The following is an 11,349-nucleotide window of genomic DNA, read 5'->3' as shown; positions in this document are numbered from 1 at the left end:
TAGTCTCCCTCTGGATCTTCCTCTCCTCTGAACAGTCTTTTCTCTCTGATATAGGCCCAGTTCTATCCCGTCTGAGGCCTTTTCTCTTCCTTGGATTCATTCCTTCGACACTTTCTTGAAATTAAGGGTCCTCACCTTTGTGTCTCTTTAGCTTGTGTCTGATTACTTTGCTATAGTACATCTTCATTTTCCACACAGCACTCTGCATGCATCTCAACATCTCTTGAAGCTTACCACATCTCACAGCATTTATACTACTTACAGTTTGATGTCAAGATCCTGGTCCTCTCTGAATGATTCCTATGACACAGTGTAAGGTGTCCTAAGTCTCCTCCCTGTAGGTCATCTCCTTCTGCTTCTCTCTTTGCTTATTTCCCAGGTTTCTTGCCTCTGGTAGCCTCAACCTGTTTCACCCCAAGGGACGGCACTTCTCTCACTAGCTTCCAAGTTCCCTTGATAGTATGTACCAAGTAACACCTCGCTTCCTGGGTACTATTTTCCTTGGTATTTTGGAGCTATGGCAGCACCCATTGCTCTCCTCTATACTTTGGTAAGATCAAGTTTATGTCTTGGTCTTGATATTGTAAACTGTCTTGAAGGTTTGGTGTAGACAGAATATAAAACTTTGTATTAATATTAGTATATTAGGTACCCTACATGAACCTTGTTCACCCCTTAACTTTTAGGCCCCTAGATCCCTCCCCTAATATATTTATAATCAAATTGAATAATCAGGATCATCCCAGCTCTAGAATCCGCTACCTACATTCCTGTGCCTGCTCTGCCAAACGCCTTTGGCTGAAATCCCGTGCCAATGCTGACTTCATACATTTCAAATTCTTGCTGACTTCCTTCCAGTCTGCTCTTTTACTTGCCAAACAAGACTATTACATCCAGTTGACAAATTCTCTTGGCTTAAACCCTCGATGTCTCTTTGCCACACTGAACTCTCCTCAAAGTGCCTTCACCTCCAACCCCCCCTTCACTTTCCCCCAGACTCTGGCTGAGTTCTTTCATGATAAGGTTCACAAGATTAAACTTGAATTCTCAACCAGGTCACCTCCACCTCTCCTTCCCTTAGTCCATTCTCTCAACCCTCCAACCCCTGCCTCCTTTTCTTCCTTTTCTGAAATCACTGAAGAGGAAACTACACATCTTATTTCCTCCTCGAAATTAACTACCTGTTCCTCTGATCCTATTCCCACCCATCTACTTAACACTATCTCTCCTACTGTCATCCCTTTTATCTGTCATATCCTCAATCTTTCACTGTCCACTGCAACTGTTCCTGATGCCTTCAAGCATGCCATAGTCACACCACTCCTTAAAAAACCTTCATTGGACCTGTCCTTCCAACTATCGCCCCATCTCCCTCCTCCCTTTCCTATCCAAGAGACTTGAACGTGCTGTTCACCGCCATTGCCTTGACTTACTTTCATCTCAAGCTATTCTTGATCCACTTCAATCTGGCTTTCGCCCCCTTCATTGAACTGAAAAAGCACTTGCTAAAGTCTCCAATTATCTGTTCCTGGCCAGATCCAAAGGTCTCTATTCTATCCTCATCCTTCTCAATCTATCTGCTGCTTTTGACACTGTTGATCACAGCCTACTCCTTGTTACGCTGTCCTCACTTGTATTTCAGGGCTCTGTTCTTTCCAGGTTTTCTTCTTATCTCTCCCAGCGTACCTTTAGTGTATACTCTAGTGGATCCTCCTCTACATCTATCCCACTGTCAGTTGGTGTACCTCAGGGATCTATCCTGGGACCTCTTCTTTTCTCCAACTATACTTCTTCCCTTGGTACTCTGATCTCATCCCATGGTTTTCAGTATCATCTTTACGCTGATGACTCCCAGATCTACCTCTCCAAACCAGAAATCTCAGCTGAAATCCAGGCCAAAGTATCAGCCTGCCTGTCTGACATTGCTGCCTGGATGTCTCAGCGCCATCTGAAACTAAACATGACCAAATCTGAGCTTCTTATTTTTCCCCCTAAACCAACCTCTCCTCCGCCCTCATTCTCTATTTCTGTGGTTAACACTCTCATCCTTCCTGTCTCATCAGCTCGTAACCTTGGGGTCATCTTCGACTCCTCTCTCTCCTTCTCTGCACATATTCAGCAGACTGCTAAAACCTGTCATTTCTTTCATAGTAACATAGTAGATGACGGCAGAAAAAGACCTGCACGGTCCATCCAGTCTGCCCAACAAGATAAATTCATATGTGTTACTTTTTATTTGTACCTGTCCTCTTCAGGGCACAGACCGTATAAGTCTGACCAGCACTATCCCCGCCTCCCAACCACCAGCCCCGCCTCCCACCACCAGCTCTGGCACAGACTGTATAAGTCTGCCCAGCACTATCTCCGCCTCCCAACCACCAGCCCCGCCTCCCACCACTGGCTCTGGCACAGACCGTATAAGTCTGCCCAGCACTATCCCCACCTCCCAACTACCAGTCCCGCCTCCCACCATCAGCTCTGGCACAGACCGTATAAGTCTGCCCAGCACTATCCCTGTCTCCCAACCAGCCCCGCCTCCCACCACCGGCTCTGGCACAGACCGTATAAGTCTGCCTAGCACTATCCCCGCCTCCCAACCACTAGCCCCGCCTCCCACCACCGGCTCTGCCACCTAAACTTGGTTAAGCTCCCAAGGATACATTCCTTCTGAACAGGATTCCTTTATGTTTATCCCACGCATGTTTGAATTCTGTTACCGTTTTCATCTCCACCACCTCCCGCGGGAGGGCATTCCAAGCATCCACCACTCTCTCCGTGAAAAAGTACTTCCTAACATTTTTCCTGAGTCTGCCCCCCTTCAATCTCATTTCATGTCCTCTCATTCTACCGCCTTCGCATCTCCGGAAAAGATTCGTTTGTGGATTAATACCTTTCAAATATTTGAACTTCTGTATCATATCACCCCTGTTTCTCCTTTCCTCCAGAGTATACATGTTCAGGTCCGCAAGTCTCCCCTCATACGTCTTGTAACGCAAATCCCATACCATTCTCGTAGCTTTCCTTTGCACCGCTTCAATTCTTTTTACATCCTTCGCAAGATACGGCTTCCAAAACTGAACACAATACTCCAGGTGGGGCCTCACCAATGACTTGTACAGGGGCATCAACACCTCCTTTCTTCTTTTTATTTTTTTTATTTATAAGTTTAATAATTACATTTATGAAATTACTCATCAATTCGTATATTGAAAAACATTTAAATCAAAGAAAAGCAGGCATATTATCTTAATATATTTAGTCCTCAATAAGATGAAATGATCCAAGATCTAGGAAATTATAAATTGAAATGAATTAACCCAAATAATTAATAATTAAAGCTGAGAAAGCCTAGATGTCGCAGCCGAGATTAAAGCGCTAACAATCAAGTACTACTACAAAATTATTCTTTAGAAGAAATAAATTCTAATAACTTCCCTGGATCAAAAAACATATAATTAGTAGAATTTAAAGAAACACAACATTTGCAAGGAAATCTAAACAGGAAAGTCCCTCCAATTCGGAGAACTCTCTCCTTCAACAACAGAAATTCTTTTCTTCTTCTTTGCGTTTCTCTAGCAAAATCAGGAAAAATCTGGACTTTAGATCCAAGGAAAGTTGAGTTCATGTGGCGAAAATAAAGCTTGAATACATTATTGCGGTCTAGTTCCAGGGCAAAAGTGACCAGCAGCGTGGTTCTTTCGGTTATAACCTCCATTGAACTCTCCAGGAAATCTGTTAGGTTTAGGCCAGGTTGAGGAGCATTAGGTAAAGTTCCTGTTCCAGCACCAGAAATATATTGCATTTTAGTAATGGGTGGAAAACCCTCAAGAGGGACACCCAATATTTCCCTAAGATATTTTTTCAGCATTTCCAGTGCTGGAATCAAAGGAGATTTGGGAAAGTTAAGAAAACGTAAATTGTTTCTCCTAATCTGGTTCTCCAGATATTCTATCTTACGCTGGTGGAGGTTACTGCTTTTTATCAACATTAAAGTTGAGGAATTCACTGCTTTTAAATCTTTATCAAAAAGTTCCATTTTCGTTGTTTGCTCTGCTATTTTAGTAGTAACCACTTCTTGAGCCTGCTTTAGTTCAGCCACATCACCCCGTAAAATACCTGATATCTGTTGTAGGCTGGAATTCAGTCCTTGTATTGCTTCCCAAAGTTTATCTAAGGTTACAGTCGTAGGTTTTATCATTACTCCACGATCGATGGTAGAATCACCGGTATCCCTCTCAGGCACCAAACCTGCCTGAGGCGCTGTTCCCATCGGCGTTGATGAGGCAGCGGGGTCTCCACACGCAGCCGCAGGGGTCCGACTTCCGGCCTCCGCGTTCTGCTCACTCGCTGCCCTCAATTCATCCCCGGGTCGTGGAGGTACTGTTGAGGGAGGCAGACTTAGCGACACTCCCTCCGCGCTAAGGTCAGAAAGTTCTCCCGGACCTCCCAAAGTGAGCAGCTGGACTCCCGGCGCTTGTAGCCCCGACTCTTCCAATGTCATCTGTCACAGAAGAGGTGGAACTGCCCTGCCTGTGGAGGTAGGCAAATTAGACTTTCCTTTCCGCTTTCCCATTCCGGGTCTGAGGAAACTCAAATGCGGCAGAGTCTAGGGGGTATCAGAGGCTAGTTCGCGCGCTTCAGCTCTAGGCGCCATCTTGGATCTCGACCATGAACACCTCCTTTCTTCTGCTGGTCACACCTCTCTCTATACAGCCTAGCAACCTTCTCACTACGGCCACCGCCTTGTCACACTGTTTCATCGCCTTCAGATCCTCAGATACTATCACCCCAAGATCCCTCTCCCCTTCCGTACCTATCAGACTCTCACCACTTAACACATACGTCTCCCGTGGATTTCTCTTCCCTAAGTGCATCACTTTGCATTTTTTCGCATTGAATTTTAATTGCCAAACCTTAGACCATTCTTCAAGCTTCCGCAGATCCTTTTTTATGTTTTCCACTCCCTTCCGGGTGTCCACTCTGTTACAAATCTTAGTATCGTCCACAAATAGGCAAACTTTACCTTCTAACCCTTCGGCAATGTCACTCACAAATATATTGAACAGAATCAGCCCCCAGCACCGATCCTTGAGGCACTCCACTACTCACCTTTCCCTCCTCCGAGCGAATTCCATTCATCACCACCTTCTGGCGTCTGTCCGTCAACCAGTTCCTAATCCAGTTCACCACTTTGGGTCCTATCTTCAGCCCATCCAGTTTATTTTAGAGCCTCCTGTGGGGAACCGTGTCAAACGCTTTGCTGAAATCTAAGTAGATTACATCTATAGCCTATAGACGTCTATAATAGATTACCTCTATAATATCAGCAAAATTCGCCCTTTCCTTTCTGAGCACACTACCAGAACCCTCATCCACATTCTTATCACTTCTTGCTTAGACTATTGCAACTTGCTTCTCACAGGTCTCCCACTTAGCCATCTCTCTGCTCTTCAATCTGTTCAAAATTCTGCTGCACAACTAATATTCCACCAGTGTCGTTATGCTCATATTAGACCTCTCCTCAAGTCACTTCACTGGCTTCCTATCCATTTCCGCATACAGTTCAAACTCCTCTTATTGACCTAAAAGTGCATTCACTCTGCAGCTCCTCAGTACATCTCCACTCTCATCTCTCCCTACATTCCTCCCCGGGAACTCCGTTCACTTGGTAAATCCCTCTTGTCTGCTCCACTGCTAACTCCGGACTCTGTTCCTTTTATCTTGCTGCAGCATATGCCTGGAATAGACTTCCTGAGCCAGTACGTCAAGCTCCATCTCTGGCTGTCTTCAAATTTAAGCTAAAAGTCCACCTTTTTATGCTGCTTTTAACTCCTAACCCTTATTCACTTGTTCAGAACCCTTACTTTATCATCCTCAGTTTAATATTCCCTTATCTCTTGTTTGTCCTGTTTGTCTGTCCTAATTAGATTGTAAGCTCTGTCGAGCAGGGACTGTCTCTTCATGTTCAAGTGTACAGCGCTGTGTATGTCTAGTAGTGCTTTAGAAATGATAAGTAGTAGTAGCACCAGCTCTTCCAGAATATTTCACATAAATTGGCTATTTGAAAACTGTCAACCGTTCCTGCAGGTAAAAAATTTTTTTGAGTTTGTATGACTATGAAGACCTACTGTTTCACTTTCACTGCAGCTGCTCTTTGCCACTGCCCAGAAGTTACCGCCCTACGGAACCACCTAATGTGACTAATGGTTAAGCCTGTACTGGGCATGATCTTTTGTCAATACACAACCCCCCCACCCCGACTCTGGAACTTTGCCTGCTGTCACTGGAGTCAAACTCAGGTTAATAATTTATTGATGACCTGATACAGCTATGTTTTGGCAAGTGCCTGCATCAGGGGTCCTTGATTTTCAAGGTGAGTAAACTCAATGGGCTCGATATTCAATATGCGGGACCCCGGTGATTGCATTAATGTGACACCTGGATATCATCAAGAGCAGGAGAGAGACAGACCCCAGCGCCGGGCCTCCCTTGGAGGCCGGGCCCAGGGGAATCTTTGCACCCCCCCCCCTTGACGGCCCTGGAGTCAGCCAAAATATAGCTGATATGTACCAACCGGTTATGTGCCAACTGTGCCCCAGAACACCCCCAAATAGCCTGTTTCAGCTTGGGTACTAACCGGCCATTTTCAGTGGCAATATCTGGTTAACTGCTTGGTTAGCCCTGGACAGACGATTAAAATACCCGGGAGCCTCCATTCAAATCATTTTGATCATTGAGACCAATGTTTTCACAAACCTTAAGCCTCTCATATAATCAAGTAACACAACAAAGATACTTTTGCCTCGTTGAAAGCAGTGTTGAAACAGATAGTCCTCACATGTTCACAGCCACAAGCACTTGCTGAAACATGACCGTGTTGGGTCATCAATAAATTATTAACCTGAGCGTGGTTCCAGTGACATCATGATCCCCCTGGCTATCTGTGCTTTTTACTATTTCCGTTCTCTGCAGAAGATTTCTGTTCTTCTCCTGTTTCTCTACTGGGAAATCTGCCTTCCAGCTGTCAGCTTTTCAGAAAGAGAAGACAAAGAAAGACAGTTTTTCCTCCAAAAAACTGTCCTATATGGCTTCTGGAACCCCTCTATCTCCTCCCCTGTTTCTCCCTACAAGAAATCCAGCTAGAAAATTGCTAGATGCTTATACCTCTATACTGATGTTAGGATTCACAGTACTTCTGATTGCTCAGTACCAAAATTGTAATCTATCTGATAAGACACTTTTGGGGTACTTGTATAGGGAGCTGCCTAGATTTAGGTGCAAGAACCTGCTTCAATGCTGGTATTCTGATCATGTGCACACGGATGTGTAACAATCTTTAAGTACAGAACACAAATAGCAAATATGACAAAAAAAAGTCCCAAACTAATGATGCAGTGCAGAAATTTATTAATAGGTAACAAAGACTCAATATGAGCCGTGTTTCGGCCATAAGGCCTGCCTCAGGAGTCAATACCGGCAATTACACAATGATCTATATTTGTGTAATGAGCATGAACAGTTGCACCCATGTCACACATCCAAAGATATCCTGCCTTGTAGTAATGCTGCAAAACAGCTCTATTTTCCAGCAGAAAGAAGCACCAATATTCAATGCTTGGCACTGAGCAGCGTTTGGGCAGAGCATGGGTGGGGAGTACATTTACATGCATACCCAGGGCCAGCCCAAGGTATGATGTCACCTGAGGCGGAGCTAGGATGCCGCCACCGCATGAGGCAGAGGTAGGATACTGCTCCCACCCCAGGGCAAGATGCTGCCCTCTTCATACCTCCAGCCTATTCACAGCGTTGCATTGCTGCTGGCACCTGCTTCTTCCCTTTACTGCGGTTGCCTGAGCCTCTGATGAAACAGGAAGTTACATCAAAGAGGCGGCCGCGGTAAAGGGAAGAGGTGGGTGCCAGCAGCAGGTAAGCATATGGGAATCGCTGCCGGGTAATGCCACAAAGGGGAGATGCCAGATGCTGGTGACGGCAGCGTATAGAAATCGCTGCCAGGTAATGCCGGGGAGATGGCACTCCTGAAGAGTGTCACCTGAGGCCCCCGCCTCATGTGGCCTAATAGTTGGGCCGCCCCTGTGTATACCTTTCCTTCTGACATCCTTGCTTAAAATGGCAACCAATGGCGGTAGGCACAGGTGTATATGTATATCTACTTCAGAGCAAGGGTAAATACATAATGGGCTAGATTCAATAAATTGAACCCAAAGTTTGTCGCTGGGATGATTCGCACTAAGCTAGTATTCTGTAAAGGGCACTCTGCATGGAATGACCTTTATAGAAAATTACATTGGCTCACATTTCATGCCTCACTTTGGGCACAAACATTTATGCCTGCCAAAGGCAAGTATAAATGCTCGCATCCAACTAATGGCAGCACACAAATGCAGGTTATTCTATAACATTGCACCTAAATTCTGGCAACGCCCCTGACCCACCCATGCCCCTGCCATGGCCACTCCCCCTTTGGAATTGTACGCTATGAAATTTAGATGCACATGTTATAGAATGGGGTGCAGATGCGGGCATAACCCCTACTGTTTATTAAGTGCTTGCTAACACCAGTTATTCATTGCTAACACCTAATTGACTAATTATGTGGCGCATGGATCTGGGGTTCATGTCCAAATTTAGCAACCTATACAGAATCTGGGTGAATTGTATATCTGTCCCTGGAAATGCTTATAATAGGACTACAATGAAACATTATCAAAAATATACATATTCAACAGCACTGAATTAAAATAACAGAGATATAATATGATGTCAACAAAATGATAATGAAACATCTAATAAGCATGCATTACAACATTGAAATAACATAAATATGATGCTAATGATTTTCTACAGTACAGCTTACCATACAGCCAAGGGGCTAAGTGCAGATATATAGATGGGGACAAGATGGATGATATATAAGTACATAAGTATTGCCATACTGGGAAAGGCCAAAGGTCCATCGATCCCAGCATCCTGTTTCCAACAGTGGCCAATCCAGGTCACAAATACCCGGCAAGATCCCAAAAATGTACAAAATATTTTATACTGCTTATCCCAGAATTAGTGGATATTCCCCAAGTCCATTTAATAACGGTCTATGGACTTTTCCTTTAGGAAGCCGTCCAAACCTTTTTTAAACTCCGCTAAGCTAACTGTCTTTACAACATTCTCTGGCAATGAATTCCAGAGTTTAATTACACGTTGAGTGAAGAAACATTTTCTCCGATTCGTTTTAAATTTACTACATTGTAGCTTCATCGCATGCCCCCTAGTCCTAGTATTTTTGGAAAGCGTGAACAGATGCTTCACAGAGTCAGTTGGTTTAAATTGATGGATGGCTAAACTCAAGGCAACTTCTTTGTACAGTTAAACTAGATATAAGGAACAGTGTGTGTAGCAAGCTAGTCTAGGTGCAGAATGAGTGTTCACTCAGGTCACCCTGTGCATTAAAGGCTTGAGAGAAGAGCCAGGCTTTTACCTGCTTCCTGAAGTAGAGGTAGTCTCCAGTTAAACTTAGCCCCTCTGGGAGTAAATTCCAGAGAGTGGGGGCTACTCTTGAGAAGGCTTGCTGGCGGGTATCACATCATACAATTTCTTTTGATGAGGGGAGAGATAGTGATGCTCCTTGAGAGGATCTTAGAGATCTCAAAGGTGTGTAAAGGGCTAACTTATTCCTTAAGTACTCTGGCCTATTTTGTCTGAGGACCTTGAAAATGAAACATAGAGGTTTAAATTTAGCCCTGTAAGATACTGGTAGCCAAGTTTTGCAGGAAGGATGTCACACTTCTTGCAGCCTTCTATCAGTCATGCTGCATTAGTTGGAACTGATGCAAACTCTTTTTGGTTTGACTAGTATACAGTGTTGATTTCTGAGACATTAATCTCATTAAAGAACAGCTAACAAATCTGGTGATATTTTAAATGTGCATTGATATTTGTTCAATGGCTGAATGCTTGAGTAACTGGAAATTTTAGAGATGAGCAAGATTTTAATCTCCTTGAAAAAAATGATTGAAGCAGAGTGGTCTCCTAAGTGCTGAATGATTAATCTCTGCTGATGCTGTTAATTAGAAATTGAAAAGTGGTGAAAAATTGGAAAAGAGACTGAGAGTTTGCTAAATCTTCCTAAAAAATGTGGGAGGGTCAGCATAGGGTTCTTACATTAGCTTTTTTTGGAGTAGCTAGAAAAATATAATTAATAATTTGATTCAGGATTTGTATCATCAGAGTAATTTAATTGGCTAGGGATTAGGTTTTATTTCTGAGTTTGTTCAGATAGTGTAGTAGGTATTTCTTGGATCCTGGCTGTTGTGGAGAACTATAAAGAAGTGTGCTGGTACCCACTGAGAGAAGAAAAATACAACCGAGCCTGAAATCCAGCTATGTGCCTTCAAAACCACAAACTGAGATTCTGGAAAGTGAGAAAAAAGAAAGAGAAATGTAAAAAAATAAATAAATAAAAAGTATTCTTACCTGTTTTTGGAGTCCAGCATAGAGGTCAGACCTGAAAAATATAAAATTGAAAACAAAGTATAAAATTCAAAGTTTAACTTATAGGAAGCAAATACTTTGAGCAAATTACATGCTGTTACAAAAAGAATACTTATCTGATACTATGTTGCATGCAGTATGTTTATTGCTGAAGTGAGATCTCACTGATTAAACATTTGGTAACCTGGAAAAAGAAATCCCCATTTTGGGTTGCTGTCTGCCTGAGGTACAAGTCTAGGTAAAGTAAGGCAGATGGTAAACTCTTCTGGGTGGGATCGCACTTATTTCCCAGATGGATTAGGAGACATTCTGACTCAGGTGGGGAATGGAGATTCTGCGCAGTTTGATTGTCAGATGTGGACTGCTACCCCTTCACCCCACTTCCCTTGTCTTGGTTGGTGTAGGATATTGAATCCTATGGGGCATAATTCAGCCAATGGTATTCCTCTGCTTTCATCCAGCCAGGTCTCAAATATTCCTAAAATGTCAAGGTGGTGTTCACTGATGACATCATGGATCATAGGACATTTTTTATTGCCTGATTTGACATGTAAGTTTCTAAGTAGTGGTCTGTTAATTGTGGTTGTAGTTGTAGTTTTAGGGGTTACTTGGTGATAGGCAGGTATTTGTATGAGTTAGATAAGTGTTTTGCCTCATAAGTTTATGTCCTGTAGGCAGATGGGGGAGTCTATTTCCTCTTCTTCCCCAGATTTCTTGGACCTGTGGTTTACTAGGCTAAAGAAAATTCTTGTTTATAGTAGGAAATATTACAGAGCTCTGTAGCTCAGTATAACAAAAAGCCAGTTTGTTTTTGGCAGCAATTAACAAAGGAGTGTTAATTAC

This window comes from Microcaecilia unicolor, chromosome 2 (assembly GCF_901765095.1).
Source record: "Microcaecilia unicolor chromosome 2, aMicUni1.1, whole genome shotgun sequence".
NCBI lineage: Eukaryota > Metazoa > Chordata > Amphibia > Gymnophiona > Siphonopidae > Microcaecilia > Microcaecilia unicolor.
The sequence above is the reverse complement of the archived record's forward strand: the minus strand, read 5'-3'. Positions refer to the sequence as shown.